The following is a 19,483-nucleotide window of genomic DNA, read 5'->3' as shown; positions in this document are numbered from 1 at the left end:
ATATGTGCAAAACATTGCAGTGACTCAGACGTGAACACAGATAGTTACATCAAAACAATTTATTAAAACAGCAAAAAAAATTATACAGGGCTTCAGGGTGGTTAGACTAAGCAGACATGGCGCATACGGGTTCTCCGAGGAGCGGGCTTTGAGTCGCAACTCACCCAAGTCTTGAGTAAGGCGTCAACAGTGCAGCTTTGCTGCGACGAGCGTCGATCTGCGGCAGCTTCTTTCTCGGGCTGTTTTCCTGTCCACTTCTGCTAGTGGGCAGTGCATGGCGGCTGCTGAATGGTCTCGCCCTTTGTGCAGGCCGAAAGGAATAATAACGCCCGAGGTCCGCTGCAGCTACATGCCCGGCGTGTTCGTCATGCAGGTAGCGGCGTTACGAGGAGTAAGCTAGCTCTCAGAACAGGATCAAGTTTTACGTGTGGCCGATTTCCAGACGCGGCACCCGACGAATCAGATTTGAACCAGGTGACTCCGGTGATAAGAGGCACCCCATGACAGCAGGGTAAAGACTCGGATCAGTGTTGGAGTAAGACTACGAAAGCATCATCAGGTGGGAGACGGAAGACTGGCTTCAAAAAACGAAACCATGTCGAATGTTCGTTCTGATTACCATTCCAGTCTTTGCTGGATGTCATTCGAGTCTGGTGCTTATTCTCACAACATGGAGTAGACTGCAGTCATTACAGCGTCAGAACAGAACCAAGGGCAAGCGCAGAACAAGTCTTGAGACGAAGTCCGATCGCTGTCTTCACCAAAAGTGATCACCGAATCTCATTACCCTACCTAAAAAGAAAAAGCTCGCCTTTCTCAGGCTGATGCCTCATTTCATTAGCTGACGATATATCGATGCCAATTAATAGACGACTGTTCTTGGGCAGGTCCGTTCCTCTCGATTCCTTGTTCCATAGTGTTAACTTTCTGCTCAACACAAAGTCCTAAAAATAGTTGATTATCCGCCAGTTTGTTCGGCGCGTTACAGGCAAGTTTAGCTTCTCGAGGAGTCTTCTATAGTGAACGGTCATTCAGTTTACGAATACGAAAAAGAACCTGTAACCAGAGCCTGGATTTTTAAGACCTAGAATACATAGAAAATTATCACAGAGTTCACCTGAAAATGGTGTTTTCTCGAAAACGGACATTTTCAGACCGTGGCTGCACACAAAGAACCAGTTGATTCTTCCACAGGAGATAACAGCAACCAGCTAATTTTTATAATGTTATTTATTTATATAAATAGGGCCGTTGCGGGTTTAAAACACAGGCACATCGTCAGACGGCTTGTTCACATTAAGATACATTTCTGTTGTAGTTCACATTGGTTTTCATTTTTTACTGCCCCATATTGTGAAAATTCATTGGGGTGGTGGTGTCCTACAACCAAAACATGTGACGAACTGTCTAATTGTAATTGCGCCTCATAACGATTTCAAACAAAGTAAAAAAAAATATTAGAGTGCAAATGTTTTAGATAATTGTGCCGAAAATTCCGGGCCGTTACGTTGCAGTGCTGACTGGTTGTTTCATGCTGTACCGAAGATTATATGAAGCAATTCTTTTACATGCGTGTGTGCACACGTAAAGCATCACTCACATTTACCAAAATGTTTTGCCACATGGAAGAATATATGCAAAGATGGCGATATTGCAACCGTAACAATGCCAAAGAATCTCTGAGATATTTCGATGTTTACATTGATGTGACAGAAGAAATTTACAAACTACAAACGTCTCATTACTTACAATTTGAATTACATGATAACGGATTACGATTAAGGTAAACAAATAAAGCAGCCACTTTGTAATGAAGTGCTAATACAGTGACATTATGTATACACTGAAAGCAAAGAAAATGATGAATGACTAAGCAAGCTGTTATATTTTATGCACTAGTTCATAATGGGTTAGTGTCTACATGTTGTTATTGTCAAACGAAGTAGTTTATTTTAAACTGGAAAGCAAAGGAATCAAGTTTTGAAAAGGCTACGTTGGCTAACTCGGTCTGTTCATTGAGGAGATTATGTGGTGGTTTGCTTTCATGTACATATATTTCAATCCATTCAAGTAAATTCATAAAGCTACCTTTTTCAGCATGATTCAGTACCTGGATGTGGATCTTCAATGCTTTTTATTCCGTAATTGATTGTAGCTGTGTGCACTGCGAACGTGGATTTCGAGATGTTGTTCAAACATAGGGCGTCTATGACGTGAAAAGATGTACGACGCGTGTTGAAAATTAATAGCTCCGAATTTTTATAACTTTTTAACATTATACACCTTTATTCTTCATGTAAAATTTTACAGGGTGTGGAAGTGAAAGTACAAGAATGCCAATTACTTTTAAATATCTTTGTTTTTCTTTGTTGTATAGCCATCCTAGAGTTACGGCAGAGTTTCTCGATAGTTAAAACACGCGAAGTTTGGTCTAATCCTTTACCTTCAAGAACGGATCTAAAAATTGGACACACGAATATCGATGTTCACAAATGAACATTACGTGTGGTGCAATACCAATACAAAATATATATTTTTTTAATCTCCTTACTGGGTGAAAGTGACGCGACAAAGGAGATAAGGGGATGAACCATCAATTTTTTTTTCAATATGTACGAATCTGTTCTTGTGCAACATCACTGCGATTTTTCTAGATGTACGTGCATTGTTCGTTCTTGGCAACGCTAAACAATGAATTATCGTATCCTAAATGCAAATTACACAACTGTAAACAATGAAGTAAAATATTAATAATGACATCTTTGAAAAATTGAGTATCTACGCAAAATTAAATTTAAATTTCAGCAGCCAGAATATTCGGCATCTTAGTGCTTGTGAGCAATATGTAGCTCGTAACAAAAGAAACGGTACAGGTCAACAAACTCAAGGCATTACTAAAAAGTTATAATGAAATGAAGCTGCCGATCGACTGAGTCACGACACGATTACACAGGGACTTGGTCCCATGATAATTTAGTCTTAGAAATGTAGAGCATCACACTAAGGCGACAAGCACAGTGGCGTGTGCATGAATATTCCGTAACATGTACAGTTCTTTGTGTTGTGTTGTTTGTGTTGTTCGTTCGTCCCCGTTCCCATGTCTCCAGGTGGTCACTACTTCATAAATCAGATATGGTTACTGATGTAACAAAAAAAATGCACGCCATAAAACTTCAGATAGTTGTTACCAACTGTCAGGTGCTAATTGAAAGCAGCCAATTGTTTTATATTTCTTTTAATTTGCTAAAGAGATGTTCATTTAAACTATCTGGCCGCTGATCATTGCTTGTTGGTAGAGGTATGAAGTCGTCGTTCAAACTGTTGCAACGTGTGTGTTAATGGTTGGCGCTCATTGAGTAAATGTAGTAAAATACTCTTCATTCAGTTAATTTTATAATCGCTATTGTGAATAAGTATCACGTTTGAGCATGAAGATCTCTATAATGCGTCGCCACGAAACTCAGCTGGTTGACACGGCGCGAAAATATGGTCGACAGTGAAGTAAGTTCTCTCTCAATTTTTCTAGTCAGCAGTGAGCGGTGCACGAATGTGGTTTCTGTAGAATTTCGTGAGGTGTAAAAGCGAAGTGAACAGAATAACTAAATGACTAATATTGGTAAGCGTTTTGCACCTCATAATCGCACGAAAACCGAAAAGGAAAGTGAGGGGAATCCAAAAGCACACTGAGATGAAGTATAACAGTAACACTTCGTTGAAACCAAGGCAACATACCAAAAATTATAATTTAAAGAATGACATAGGTAGTGTAAGGAGAACATTTCGATTGGGCTTCGTCATTTTATCCGTGGTTGGTTTATTCCAAAGCAGCTAAAGGTGTGCTTTCTAAGTTGGATGTGGTTTTCTGAGACTATAACGCATGGTAATCATCGGGGCGCTTCCATAAGCTGTCCCTTCACCAGTTTCACAAAGTTCCACAAATCTGCAAAACTGCAAACGACTTCCGAACGGCATAAAGATGCAAAGACAGAAAAGAAATTCAAATGCTGTTTTTGCTTTGTTGCAGTTTAGAGTACCGTCAGGTGACGAAACGTTGCGACAACAGTTTGAAAGTGCCCCCTAAAAGTCCCACCTACGTACATTACACAGAACCCAAAATGAGTAAGATTCTGAAACAGTGTATAGTTTTATGTTACATGCTATAGGTTGTATGCGAACAGGAATAAGTAGTAGTTTCCACATAAATCGATTTGAAAATTGATGTTGCAACGTGTGATTTAGAGATCAAAAGCGCTAAATGTGGAAATTATCCACAGGAAGTTTTTGATGGCAGGAAACCATTAAATTGAGAGAACAGGACTTAAGACGCGGATAACAAAAATAACGTAAATAACGGAAAAGAAAAGATTGGAAATGTAAAAACAGGTTTTATTATGTTATACAGGGTGTTACAAAAAGGTACGGCCAAACTTTCAGGAAACATTCCTCACACACAAAGAAAGAAAATATGTTATGTGGATGTGTGTCCGGAAACGCTTACTTTCCATGTTAGAGCTCATTTTATTACTTCTCTTCAAATCACATTAATCATGGAATGGAAACACACAGAAACAGAACGTACCAGCGTGACTTCAAACACTTTGTTACAGGAAATGTTCAAAATGTCCTCCGTTAGCGAGGATATATGCATCCACCCTCCGTCGCATGGAATCCCTGATGCGCTGATGCAGCCCTGAAGAATGGCGTATCACAGCTGCCCACAATACGAGCACGAAGAGTCTCTACATTTGGTACCGGGGTTGCGTAGACAAGAGCTTTCAAATGCCCCCATAAATGAAAGTCAAGAGGGTTGAGGTCAGGAAAGCGTGGAGGCAATGGAATTGGTCCGCCTCTGCCAATCCATCTGTCACCGAATCTGTTGTTGAGAAGCGTACGAACACTTCGACTGAAATGTGCAGGAGCTCCATCGTGCATGAACCACATGTTGTGTCGTACTTGTTGTGGCGCAGTGGTTAGACACTGGAATCGCATTCGGGAGGACGACGGTTCAATCCCGCGTCTGGCCATCTTGATTTAGGTTTTCCGTGATTTCCTTAAATCGCTCCAGGCAAATGCCGGGATGGTACCTTTCAAAGGGCACGGCCGACTTCCTTCCCCATCCTTCCCTAATCCGATGAGACCGATGACCACGCTGTCTGGTCTCCTTCCCCAAACAACCAAACCAACTTGTAAAGGCACATGTTCTAGCAGCACAGGTGGAGTATCCCGTATGAAATCATAAGGTGCTCCATTGAGCGTAGGTGGAAGGACGTGGGGCCCAATCATCACCAACAATGCCTCCCCAAACGTTCACAGAAAATCTGTGTTGATAACGTGATTGCACAATTGCGTGCGGATTCTCGTCATCCCACACATGTTGATTGTGGAAATTTACAATTTGATCACGTTGGAACGAAGCCTCATCCGTAAAGAGAACATTTGCACTGAAATGAGGATTGACACATTGTTGGATGAACCATTCGCAGAAGTGTACCCGTGGTGGCCCATCAGCTGCTGATAGTGCCTGCACACGCTGTATATGGTACGGAAACAACTGGTCCTCCCGTAGCACTCTCCATACAGTGACGTGGTCAACGTTACCTTGTACAGCAGCAACTTCTCTGACGCTGACACTAGGGTTATCGTCAACTGCACGAAGAATTGCCTCGTCCATTGCAGGTGTCCTCGTCGTTCTAGGTCTTCCCCAGTCGCGAATCATAGGCTGGAATGTTCCGTGCTCCCTAAGACGCCGATCAATTGCTTCGAACGTCTTCCTGTCGGGACACCTTCGTTCTGGAAATTTGTCTCGATACAAACGTACCGCGCCACGGCTATTGCCTCGTGCTAATCCATACATCAAATGGGCATCTGCCAACTCTGCATTTGTAAACATTGCACTGACCGCAAAACCACGTTCGTGATGAACACTAATCTGTTGATGCTACATACTGATGTGCTTGATGCTAGTACTGTAAAGCAATGAGTCGCATTTAAACACAAGCACCGAAGTCAACATTACCTTCCTTCAGTTGGGCCAACTGGCGGTGAATCGAGGAAGTATAGTACATACTGACGAAACTAAAATGATCTTTAACATGGAAATTAAGCGTTTCCGGGCACATGTCCACATAACATCTCTTCTTTGTGTGTGAGGAATGTTTCCTGAAAGTTTGGCCGTATCTTTTTGTAACACCCTGTATTGTTAGCTTAATATTGACCAGGCACTGGAAGTGCACTGCAGAACCAATAGGAGGAAATGATAGATAGCAATATGCGCAACATTTTCTGAATTACTTGTGTGGGGGACATATTCGCCACTACTGACGTGGAAACCTGTGGGCTCCCCTGGTCCACATTGTCCATCGCTCGCTTTCCGAGGAATGATTTCCACAGCTTCCCAACAAGCAGATATCGGCTCCTTTTGTGGGTGTAAAGCCCATTCATATGCTGTCCGTTGTATTTTACCATTCATTTCAATCCGTAGCTGTTAAGATACCAATGACCGTGCTCACAATTGAAGTCCACACACACACACACACACACACACACACACACCATTAGCCAACGAGGTACTAGCGTCATGTGTGGCAACCAGCATTATTAGGTGGGTGATGCCCAACAGAGATGTCTGATCAGGTGACTCAAAACGATGGACCACTTGGAACTCACTCAACCGACTTTGTTTTGGAGGCGTAACAAGCAAAACTGACCTTCAGATATTTACTTTTTTGTAGTGTCTGCATTTTGTGGATGTGAGACTGGGCAGGTCTCGGTCCAGTTCGTGCAGTACCGTTTTTTTCCCCACGTCGTGCACCAAGAAACATTGAGGAAACAATATCGACGTTTCCTCTATGCAGTTTTTCAACATTTGTCGCCTCACATTTTGTTTCTCATGAAATACGACTTTTCAAGGCTGAGGTGTCTGTATTTCGCCACATATATTGCACTCCCAGCAAAAGACTTACTCGTTTTGTAAGTGTCTGTCAAAAGGAACAGTGTATAAACTTGTTCCACATGCATTTCCCGAAATGGTGGTGGCGATAAAATCAGATAAATTGTGGAGTCTAAGATTAGATGTGTAGATCGCGTAACTAATGAGGAAATACTGAATAGAACTGGAAAAAAGACAAATTTGTGGAACAATCTGCCTAGAAGAAGGGATCGGTTCGGTTGATAGGACATATTCTGAGTCATCAAGAGATCGCCAATTTAGTGTTTGAAGGAAGTGTGACGTAGGGATAGGGGTGTAAAAATCGTCGAGACAGACTTAAAAGATATAGTAACCAGATACAGAAGGATGGAGATAGAAGCTAAAGGATGCAGTAGCAATGGAGAGCTGCATCAATCTGTCTTTGGACTGAATGTTATGGACCGCAATAACTACGGAGATTTGCCGGCCGGAGTGGCCGGGCGGTTCTAGGCGCTACAGTCTGAAGCCGCGAGACCGCTACGGTCGCAGGTTCGAATCCTGCCTCGGGCATGGATGTGTGTGTGATGTCCTTAGGTTAGTTAGGTTTAAGTAGTTCTAAGTTCTAGGGGACTGATGACCTCAGAAGTTGAGTCAATAGTGCTCACAGCCATTCAACTACGGAGATTTATGTAAAGTACTTCTTTCAGCGCACTATCGACGAACGGAACAGTGGAGAATTGCGGCGGGGCTGTAATAGTAATACCAATACCGGAAGCATTTTTCGCCTGGGACACCGTGAGGGGATTTGCAGAGTATGGATGTAGATGGGCACGTAAAGAATCATTGTGCTGACGAAACGCCGAAACGACTTTTTATAATGACGGTAACTCAAGCGGAAAATTAGTAGTACTTCAGTCATTTGAGAGGGTTAATGAAATTACATTTGCAGACATTTCGTCATGAGCTGTGCATTACAAGTTCGACCTGTTTTTTTGGGATAAGCGGTCTTCATTTTATTTTTCTGTCCAACTCTATCCGTTTCGGAGCTGCAACTACATTTTCGATGACAGCATCAACGCTTCAGGGCATTGCAGCTGCTTCAGTTTGTCACTCAGCAGTGACTTAACGACACGATTTCACGAGAAGCGCGTATCGGTCGAATTGAACAAACGAATACAACGAGCTAGTGGTTACCTTAAAGCGTTGTCTACATAGGGGGAAATCTTCCATATGCGCACTTACACTGCATATTGAGTAACGTACGAGGGTTTCTGGATAAGTAAGAAAAGATAGATCACAAAATGGAAACCCCCAGTGAAAATCAAAACTGTTTTATTTGCAACAGTTAGCTACCTATTCCAGCTACTTCTCTACATAGTCGCCGCTCACAAATAGATATGGTGTTGTACCAATTTTTCAATACCCTCGTCGTAGAAGGCAGCTTCCTGTGCTGTCAGACTATTTTCTACGCTGGCTTGCAGGTTGTTGTCTATGTCAGGATGTCGTCTTCGTAGCCAGCGGTCCATTTCAGCAGATATCTCACAGAGCGCCAAGTCAGGGCTGTATGATGGGTGATCAAACACTTCCCATCGAAAACACTGCAGAAGCGTCCTCAGTGCCCTGCAATGTGCGACCGAAAACTTTCTTGAAGAAGGAAATGCACGATTGTTAAGTTATGTGGGGTTCCATGAAATCGAGCGAAATCTCACGGGAGACACTATTTTCAGTGCATCTTTACGCGCTCACCGTGCACTCAGAACCAAGAAGAGCGACTTGACACTACCTACACTGGCATACAGGCACACTGCCCAAAACATATGTGCAAAGTTTCATCGGGTTTCCACTGTGGGTTCAATTTCGCAACCCATCGTTTATACTTCCAGTAGCTCTCGTATTTTTGATGGAGCTCTATGACTCAAGTGACCTTTCATTTGTTATTCAGAGACGCGTTAATGAAGCGAATGAGTTTCGTGTGCATAAATAGATGAGACAAAATAAAATTATTCAGTGAAGGGTAATTTTTTTACATTCTTGTATCCATGACCCGAGAGGTGGCTTGTTTGTAAGGGTACGGAATCAAATTACTTGCCACAACGTGCTATTTCCATTGAAAATGGGTAACTGAAACATTGAGTATGAAATGAATTGTCATTTGAGTCATCTGTCCGCCCTCAGTTGCTAAGTGGTGAGTGTAGATGGCTGTCATGCGCAGCACCCGGGTTGGATTACCGGTATTGTCGAGGATTTTTTCATGGTGGTAGGACTGTCCCGGATGTACTCCGTGTCGTGTTGCCAATTGAAGAGCTATTACATTTGAGAGGTAGCGGCTGCAAGTTACAAACGTCGACAACGACCTGGAGTGCGGTGTGCATACCCCAAGCCCCTCCATACCGCATCTGCATGACGCCTCATGGTGGATTACCCGGTGGCTGGCTGACATCGTGTCGTATTGACGTCCTGATAGCGGAATTTCGTTTTTCCCTTAATCTGAGTCACCCTGTACAGTCGTATGTTAAATCATTTGAAGTATAAGAACAAATGTCAGTTTTTTCACATTGCAGGAGTCAGTCTTTCGGTGAAGTGACTGTGCTGCCTTTGCTGCTCCTGCCGCTGCAGTGGTCTTCAGTCCGAAGACTAGTTTGATGCAGCTCTCCACGCTCCTGCCCTCTGCAAGTCTCTTAATTTCTGCATACATGCTGCAACCTACTTACTGTGTAGAGAACTCGGTCGTCCTCCAAAATTTTCACCGGTCACTCGCTTCCTTCCGTTCCGAACAAGACTACAGCCCAGACACAAACCTTCAGAAGAGAGTACCAAACACTTAGATTTCTATTTCTTGTTAACAAATATCTCACTTTTACAAATGCTTTTAGAGCTGTGGCCAGTGTCCATTCAACAACTTCTCTACTTTGGCTACCATCAGTGATTTTCCTCCCCAAATTTCAGAACTCATCAGCTACTTCCAGTGTGTCCTAGTCTGATTCTCTCAGTATCACTGGACTCATTTCGACTACAATACATCATCCCTGTTCTACTTTTTTGACGTACGTCTAATAGTCTCTCTTCGAGACACTGTTCATGCTGTTCAGCTGCTCTTCTAGGCCCTTTGCCATCTCTGACAGTGTTTGGGATCCTCACCATGTCGGATTAAAGGAAGACGTCGAAGCCATTCAGAAGCATGCTGCTTTAGTTGTTACCAGTAGGTTCGATCAGCAAGGAAGTTATCATGGAGGTGCTTCGTGAACTCAAATGGGAATCCTTGGAGAAAAGACGACGATCTTTTCGCGAGGCACGAGTGCGGAAATTCAGAGAAGCGGCATTTGAGGCCGACAACAGAACGATTCTACTGCCGCCAACGTACATCTCGCCTGTCTACCTTGAAGATAAGATGCGAGAACTTAGAGCTCGTGTGGAGGCTTTCACAGTCGTTTTTCCCTCGCTTTGTGAGGAAAGAGAATGATTAGTAGCAATACGTGGTACCTTCCGCCCTGCACCGCGGCGTGGCTGACTGTGTATAGGTAGATGTAGAAATTAAAATGTTACGGCAAACTTCAAAGCTTTTCTTTTTCTTAAATTCTAATTCCCTCCTGTCCACTTGATTTTCTTTATGATTGTTAAATGTAAAATTTTACTGTATTGCTCAGACACTGCAATCCCGACCCACCTCTTCCGTCTCGTGCTCTTCGACCGTTATCGCTGCAGTCTGGCTTCTTTAAAAGTTTCAGATAATTTTCTGAGCTCTGTACTTTATCCCTACCTCCAGAATATCAAAAGTCTTCTCCAGTTAGCGTTCACAAAAGTTCTCTCTAAGCCTAAAAATGCTAAGAATGTAGTTTCTCTTTTTTTATTTTATCTTCTGGGATAGGTCGTAAGGTGAGTATTGTCTCGCGTCCTCCTAAGATTTCTCTGCAACCCAAAAGTGATCTTACACGAGGTTGACTTCTAACAGTTTTTCGATTCTTGTGTGTGTGTGTGTGTGTGTGTGTGTGTGTGTGTGTGTAAAGCATTTCTTCATACGGTACAGGACATATTTGTAGTACACTTGATTGACAAATAGTGTACTACAAATATGTCCTGTAAAGGATCAAGGAAAGGGTGAGTAGAGTAGGACATCGCAGGCAAGTGGATGTGGCATTATGACAGTGCCCCATGTCACACGGCCAGTTCCATCACGGAATTTTTTGTCCCAAAAAGCATTCCTGTTGTTCCAGAGTCCACCTGCTCACGTGATTTGAGTCATTGCGACGTTTTTCTTTTCCAGAAATTGAAAAATTCTTGACAGTACGTCATTTTCGGACTCTGGAGAACATTCAAAAGAATGTGACTGCCATGTTTCAGAGCTGCTGCCAAGACTGGAAACTACTACTCCGCCGGTGTATAGCTGCCGAAGGGAAATAATTTGAAGAGGATAATATTATTGTTTGAAAAAATAAGAACTTTGGTGGATAAAAAATAAGTGGCACTAGTTTTCTCTCACATTTCGTTTATTTTGTCGTGCTTGCTTCTCCCCTGATGTTGTTTTTTGTTTCGTAGATAGCACGTCTTAACTTCGTCTATTTCGATATTAAATTTTTCGCTATTCTGATTTCTACTAGTTACAAAATGTTGGTGTTGGTCACGCAATCCTCAGCACCTCGCGCGCGAGCTTACTGATTTCTTCGTTTGTACGGAGTGCGGAAAGGATTCGTGCACAGAGTGCAACAGTACCGGTATAGGGAGGGAGTCGTGATGTTCGGCGGGTCAGCGCCGCTGCGCGCTCGACTTGGCAGTACGCGTGCGTGCCGCGGCTGCGCCGTGGCGCTGCAGTCGTCCGAGCGTACGATCAATGGGCGCTCGCTGCCGGACTCCGGGCGAGCGCACCTCTGGAACCAGGCGCAGACAGTCGTCGCCGGCCTCCCAGAGCAGTGCATCGCACACGCCTCCCTCCCGCTGCGAAGTTCAGTATCGCGCTCTGCCGGCCACCGGCTCTCCTGTCATCTCCTCACCGCACGGCACACAGGTATGCTGCGCCGTTTCTCAGCGTCGTTAGCTTAAAATGTACTACTGCTGTCGGTCTGCACAAGGCACGGACGCCACGAGAGGGCACCTCGCTTTATTCTCGCTACTGCGCATTCACCACGGCAGCGTTCAAAACTAAGACAGGTGAACACTCTCCAACTATAAAGTGAAATTTAAAGCCGGAAGATCAATTTACCGGAAGCAAGGAAATTTTGCTTCATCTCTACGGTGTTGTCAGGAGATGAGACGCATAAGTGCTTTTACGGATGTATCTGGAACTGGAACGTTCAGATTTTCATTGATCGGGTCGCGAAAGCGGCGTTAGAATGAAGTGTCAGCTCAAAGCTCTTCACAGCCGAAGCAGAGAGACTGTCGATACGTTCCGAAGTTTGAGCACTTTTTCTGAAAGGGAGCTGTTTTCCGTACAATTTCTCGCCGTACAGTAACGCCGAAACGCTAGAAATGCGAAAGGTTACGAGTCGTAGACTGTATATTTTGACGCGTCCAACAGATAACGATTGCGCACCAAACTATTGGACAGTCTCGAAAAGAGTCCAAGCAGCTTCCACGAGAACAGCGCTCGCAACATGTGAACACACCAGATCAGTTCGGCTGGGGAAAGACGTCACTTTTCTACCAACCCCATTGTCAAACTCGGTGACAGCTTCCTGGTCAACTTTGGCTAAACGAAGCATTCAAACGTTCACCACCTCAAGTCGGTTTTGACAGACAGTATTAGAGGCTCCGTCCAAAAGAGAGAAGAATTGTTTGCAGTTGTGTGCGGAGGAGATGAAGCCTCCAGATACTCACGACCCAATTATAACGTGGGAAAGTACCTTCTTACCCTCCTTGTTACTTCGAACCACCTATCCCGCAATTCTGTAAAACTGAGGAATTGAAAACGCGTTTTGTTCGAAGGTCCGAATCTCTTCCTGAAGACCTTATTCGATGTGGTGTTCTACGCCAACATTGTTAAGGCTGCCAATAGCAGAGGTGGGCGTGTCGGAATTAGGCCCCGCCTGCTGTCCGGTTCTTGCTTGCCGTCTTTCCGCCGCGTGTCCCCGGTATCCACAGAACGCCGTCCTTGGCCAGTATCGCGACCGTGTTATCGCGACACCACCGAGGATCGCCCACGGCCAGCCTAGCGGGCCGCCTCCTGCCGGTTCTGTGGCGCTACAGCTCGACCTTTCGCTGCGCAGACTCAGAGATTTTCGTGCTCGTGACGTCATTCGTTGATCACGCGCGTCTGCCGGCGGCATGCTGCTGCCTATACGTTCCTTTTCACGTCAACCGGAAATGTGCTCTCGCTCTCTGAAAGCTATTGTCGGTACGCGGCATATTTAGGCTGCACGTGACTGAATACGAAGACAAGAAATTAAACACCGGCCAACAACTAAACTGACATTATTGAAATAATTTTCCTCTGATTTCCAATACCGATACCAGACTCCCACAACTGATCCTAAGTAAAGCTCCAGTACATTTATAGACATGCAAACGCATTGCTAATATTTTTTTAATGAAATTTCCGGCACTAGACGGTATAGATCTTTTATTCTGCTGCATGATTTCGGCCTTTGGCCATTTTCAAATACCATAATGTAGGGCATGATCACACTTCTATAAACGAAATCCCCCCCCATATATTAAACTTCGTTGTATAATGCCAGACAATCTGTGAACTTGTTCTCATTTTAATGGCGTGACACCATTATATAACCAAGTTTAATATATTCTGACGATGATTTCATTTGTAGAAGGCAGATCATGCCCAATGAAAGCACAGAGGCGGACGTCATGATTGTACGGTCGAATCAACGATGTGTACAGTCAAATGGAGGAACTTCTTAAATGAAAGTATTACGTCACTGTGGCCCCAAACAACAAAATTATCAGCATTGCTGACGGCTTCTTACACACGTTTCAGTGCCACATTCCTTTAAAGTGAAAAATTTCTGTAAAAAAAACTGAAAAATAAATTTCATTGCTATTTACGAAGTATATGTACTGAAATTTATCAATGATGCACCTGAACTGAAGTCTCTTCCTGTCACAGAAGCAGCACACACAACACTGATATTTAACTGTTAAAGTGCTCTGTTTCTCGTACATGTTCGATTAAAACACATGACTGGCATACGTACATTAATAATATTCACGTGTTCCATTACGTAACCTAGTAAATTAGTAACAAACTTAATGTTCAACCTTAAATAATAATTTTTAGTTTTCACTATAAGGGATGTCAGTAAAATGCGCGCAATACACTGTCATAAATGCTTTCTTATTATCCCTGGCGCCGCCTGACGTGTACTGTAAAGCCTGGTTTACAGCTGAGCAAACAGAGGCGAAACAGCATCAGAGGACGAAATTTCTCTCTAGTGTAAGCGGTAAGCGAGCGTGAGCGAATTGCATTTTGCCGTATTCGGTTCGAATTCGCTATGTAATTATATGGCTGGTGTATGTCATGTTATCGATTTTTTGTGAATAAAAATGGGTTACCCGAGTTGACGTTATGTGATCTCTAAAACAGAAGAGCTTTATAACACACTTTATCAAGTAGCCTGTGTGTCGTGTTTATATTTCACATTTCATTAATCATATTTTGACACACTCTTACCTTGTACGCCCGTCAATGAAATCCCTGAAGTGCTTCTGATATGTCGCAGACATCAGAAACATACTTGAGAGTACTGAAATTCGTAACAACCACTAATGGCTATGTCTCCAGTTGCCGATCACAAAAGTGTAAGTGCTAGCCTTTCTTCAGGTTGTGTTGGTCGTCGATAATTAGTGTTCGGTTTTTAAATTTCTTCCTCAGTTGCAGTGAGAACCCAGCGAATACTAAGGAGCACTGCAGCAGCAATTCAGTGTTAACTCCACTACTTCCACACTTACGCACAGATTCACGAACTTAAATCTTGCGTAATATCGCCTACTTCATCAAAAACAGTGCGCTCGCCATACAAAATCATACTCTCTCAGTACATGGTTCGCATCGTGACTCTAACTATATTCTGTTCTATAATGCGTCCCGATTACTAGTGCCAGCAAATAATAACGCAGATTTGTTCGTTATGTCGTGTTCTCTCCCGTCCCCTCCAGTGTAAACGCTTGTTCAGACACAAGCGAACGGTAGCGACACTGGCGAAGTGTCTACGAATACTTGTTCGCTTGTCTTCCACTGTCTCCGACATAAGCCAGGCTTAAGAGTGGACAGGGTAACCCGCAGAAAGCATAATAATGATCGTTTTATAACTTCACATGTATTTTCCTTGCTATAATACAGTATAATATTTTTGTGGGTTCCAGAACGTTCCAGATGGGTTTCGCTTTTTATATCAAAGACAACTTCAGTTGAATTTTTTCTGGAATTGCAATGTTTCGTTTTTACTTACAATGAACTGTATAAAACTTATAGCTGAAAAGAAAACGGTGTTATACATAACATCCACTGCAGATGCCTTGAAATATAAAATGCAAAATTCGTTGAGAATGTAAATAAATACATTGTGGCAAGAAGAAGGCGTTTGAAGTTATAAAACGAACAGTAAGAAAAGAATTTGAATAACTCATCAATCTATGGGTTGGCAGTCGTTTCTCGAACACGGCATCTAACACCAGCTTCCGTCATTCGGTTCTAACTCCATCACTACGCCCTCCTTTGTTCGCGTTATGCGATATGTCATCAGGTTGGAAGAGGAATGGCTAGTGTGTTTCCACGCTACGTGCTAATAGGGCTCTGTGATTCAGCACGGGTAGATTTCCTGTCACAGAGCGACGTGGCGCAGTTGTTAGTACAATGGACTCGTATTCGGGAGGTCGACGGTTCAAACCCATATCTGGCCATCCAGATTTAGGTTTTTTGTAATTTCCCTAAATCGCTCCAGGCAAATGCCGGGCTGATTCCTTTGAAAAGGCACGGCCGATTCCCCCCCCCCCCCTCCCCCTCTCCATCTTGGACACCATCAGAGCATGTTCTCCATCTCTAATGACTTCGATGTCGACAGGACGTTAAACCCAGTATTCCTTCCTTTGTATTTCCTGCCCTCATAGTTATAGCAGTGTAACGCCAGCGGGGTCTTCTCCACAAGACATGTAGACGAAAGGTACATTAAACTCCATGTTAAACATGTCAAATAACTGCACAGTTTAGAAACAAAATTTGTCTGTATTTTCTGTAAAATTTCGTTGATCAATCTTTAACCATCTGATGTTACCGGTCGGTAGAACTCCGTCGCACGGTCCAGTAGAATTGACGAAAGTTACCAACGGGCAACGGGTGCAACTGATGCGACTGAACCTTTACCGAACGACCGTCCCCCCCCCCCCCCCCTCCCGTTCGTTCCTCCCACGGTAAAAGCTTCGAAGTGTTTTCACCGGAAGAGTATGTGAATGTATGTATAACGAACAAACTCCAGATTTCACTTGCCGGGATGTACGCGGAACTGGTGTATCACATAAGTAGGCTAATGTTAAAACAAGGACGTAGGGCACTATCACAAGGCCATGACGTCACTGTCGATTTAGAAGAGAGATAAGTGCGCTGGAGATTTATATTATCCCCTAAATAGCAGCTTGAATTGGTTAGTTTCCTTAAAAACTTGCGTCAGCTTGATTTGTTTCTGTCGAGAGAGAGAGAGAGAGAGAGAGAGAGAGAGAGAGAGAGAGAGAGAGACGAAGCATTGGAGGCCGGTATGCAAAACGAGGTAGCGTCTGAACTTGACGTGAAAGTTGCGACTAACCTCAGACGATCTGAGAGTGTTCTGGAACATAGAAACATAGAGAATCCGCGTATTGATCAAATCAGCAGGGATAGTTGCAACGTGAGGTATTGCACAATTGTTGCAACGGTGAAGAAGCGTTTAAAGCCTGACAATAGCAGAAATCGATGAACTGCGAAAGTAATTTTTTCGGTGTAATATAAACAGAATGTGACTTGTTGCCACAGTTCAAATTTTTATTTATGCTTTCTTGTCAAGTGCGAGTAGCAGTAACTGTAAATATCTTTTATACTATCTCTTGCTATGGGTTATGGAACTTATTTCTTCGTAATTTAGCAAAAGTTGGCGTAAAAAAATAATCGCGCAGTGTATAGATCGTGTATGTATAGTAAGACAACGTTTCCCGTGAAATGTTAAGTGATTGGCAACCTGTTTCACATAGCGAACAATCGCAAGGTGCTCGTTAAGTGTGACGTGGTTTGTAACTACCGAGGTAATTTTAACCTAAATTATTCACGATTACTTTGTTCTTCTTAGATTGCAGAGCTGCAGTTCTCAAAGAGACAAATTCAGTGCTGTAACCATTTAATACGTATGCAAATTAAGGTTTACAAAAGACCGATGAAGCTGGGAATTATTTTGTTCTTGTGGGGGGATTGGTATCATCAGGAAACTTGCGGTACTCTCAACGGAAAGATGCAGATCACAAACATAAGATAGTATTCAGAACATTGTACTGAAGTGAATATAAACCACTGTCTATGCACCTCAGGTTTGTTGAGAAGTATGCCAAAATTCATTTTAAGATTCCGTTAGAGTGAGTCTGGACAATAAAAGAAAAATATTGCTCACCAGAATTGTGCGCACTTGGCGGTGTACATAGATCGGCGGTTAGAAAAGTGAGGGATCTGAACATACATCGTACTCGTAATGTTTGATACCCGCAGACTTTTTCTTCCAACATTTAATGAAATTTTCTAAAGCCGTTGACGGACGATAGTTTTAGATCTTCCAGAACGAGACTTAACTGCTGTTCTGTACTTAATGGCAATAAGTTGAAAGTGTACTTTGTTTCAACAGGACATGGCGTTGCAAATAAATTCATTTTTAAATTGAGGAATGGTCTTTCGTTGTTAGACCAAAAGACTTCCCTCTCTTTCTTCGTACATGACATTATTCGTAAAGACTATAGTGTTAATCATTATTACTTCGTTGAGGATTTTACATGTCCCCTTTCTTTTTAAAAGTGTAAAAGTAGTTGTAGTATATGATGCAACAACGTATTTTTTTCCGAACACTGTACTGTAAATTAACTTCGGCGTACCACCAAACTTTCGTGGCGTACGCAGTGGATCCACTGCATGTCTTTAAAATATTCTGGAAGGAAATATAGTTTGCTAAAGTATCTCACTTCCCAACGACTCAGTTTCTGGTAGTATTTCATTCAGCCTCATAACACTTCATTTTCAAGGTATTTTTACACCTTAATTGCTTGTTAAATATCAAAACACTGAAGAGCGTTATTTTATCCGTGTAGGATCTTGTGAACCCCGCGGCCGTTAATGATAATTGGTGAAAGACGCAACCAGCCACAAATACTTTTTAAATGTTTTACATTAATGCCATACCCCGTTTCGGGCTACCATGCCCATCTTCGGAGGGCTAATATTTTTAGTTACAGAGATGTTTTGGCTAAAAGCATCCTGTCTGCTCCCACAATGAATTTCACACATCATACACGTTATTAAGTCTGCCACAGTAATTTATTTGCAATGTGTACTCTGTGGAATTAGGCAACATATACATCAACCTGGAAAACAACTTGGACCATAAGAAAACTACTGGAACTAATGTAAGTGACTGCAACTATTTTGCGTCATATATAAATAAATGCAAGCTCTTTGGCATATTTTTATTAATGAAACAACTTAAAAAGTTGCTCTAAATACTAAATTTTCTTGTGCAGTGCGGGAACAGACGACATGCTATTGGTCAAAACATCTGTGTAAAAAATTTGCCGTACGAAGATGGATATGGTAGTTCGAAACCGGTTATGGGAGTAAAATGACATTTAAAAAGCATTTGTGGCTGTTTGCGTCATTCACCAACTTGAGAATGTTTCAATGCATTTGTCTCAAAACGGCTAATCAGGAGATCAGTTCCTCTTGTAAGTAAATAAATAAATAAATAAATAAATAAATCACAGGGCTTTTGTAAGATTATTTTATGTATTCCGTGTGATTGTTTTTCTGTGTGAAAACAGATGCTTCTCACAACGAATGATGATTGAGACTAATAAGTTAGGTGTTATAACTGTTCATCAAAACAGAGCGTTAGGTGGAGTATTTTGACTCTGACGGCGCGCACAACTGTAAAAGGTACATATCGCCTGATTGGTGGGTAGTACTGAGTAGAATTACAACATGGACGACGAACTGCAGCTGTGACCTAAATTGGCGGTTTATGTAGCTATGATATGCAACCAGTCGCTTTTCGAATGTGATAAGATTTATGTACTATTAACTAGTTTTCGGACCCCTGCAGTCTCATCAAATGGAGACGTTACAGTAAAGTATACTGTGAAACCAAGTGCACCTAGATAGTGTGTGTCTAAGCTGGTAAAATTAAAGTTATTGGAGTCAACTTGTCATGATACCAAGGAGCTATGCAATCACGATGATTCGTAGCTCCATATGGGCCAGAAAAAGTTCCTGCAACACCTGGATCTGGTGAACCTGCAGTTGTCCAGAAAAAAAAGGTTTCTAGTTTAAAAACAGGCTGACTTCATATAATGCCTTCATAAGCCGCGAAGCTATAGCAACAGGATTGCCATCCTTCGTTTTAGTAGTTCCTG

At 42.7% G+C, this 19,483-nt stretch overlaps 1 protein-coding gene across 4 annotated transcripts in view; it reads left to right on the top strand.

Annotated features, from left to right (window-relative positions):
- The window catches only part of LOC124717112 (synaptosomal-associated protein 25), a 414,314-nt gene that overhangs the window by 123,928 nt on the left and 270,903 nt on the right, over nucleotides 1-19,483 (top strand). Inside the window, exon 1 of one of the 4 annotated variants that reach the window (XM_047243861.1) lies at nucleotides 11,758-11,906. The exons of the other annotated variants lie outside the window; for them this stretch is intronic. The gene's annotated coding sequence lies outside the window, so the exon portion shown is untranslated. Of the gene's footprint in view, nucleotides 1-11,757; nucleotides 11,907-19,483 lie in introns of those variants that run through there. 4 annotated transcript variants of the gene reach the window in all.

Source organism: Schistocerca piceifrons, chromosome 1 (genome assembly GCF_021461385.2).
Source record: "Schistocerca piceifrons isolate TAMUIC-IGC-003096 chromosome 1, iqSchPice1.1, whole genome shotgun sequence".
In the NCBI taxonomy this organism is placed as follows: Eukaryota; Metazoa; Arthropoda; class Insecta; order Orthoptera; family Acrididae; genus Schistocerca; species Schistocerca piceifrons.
Note: the sequence above shows the minus strand (reverse complement) of the source record. Positions and strands in the feature narration are given on the sequence as shown.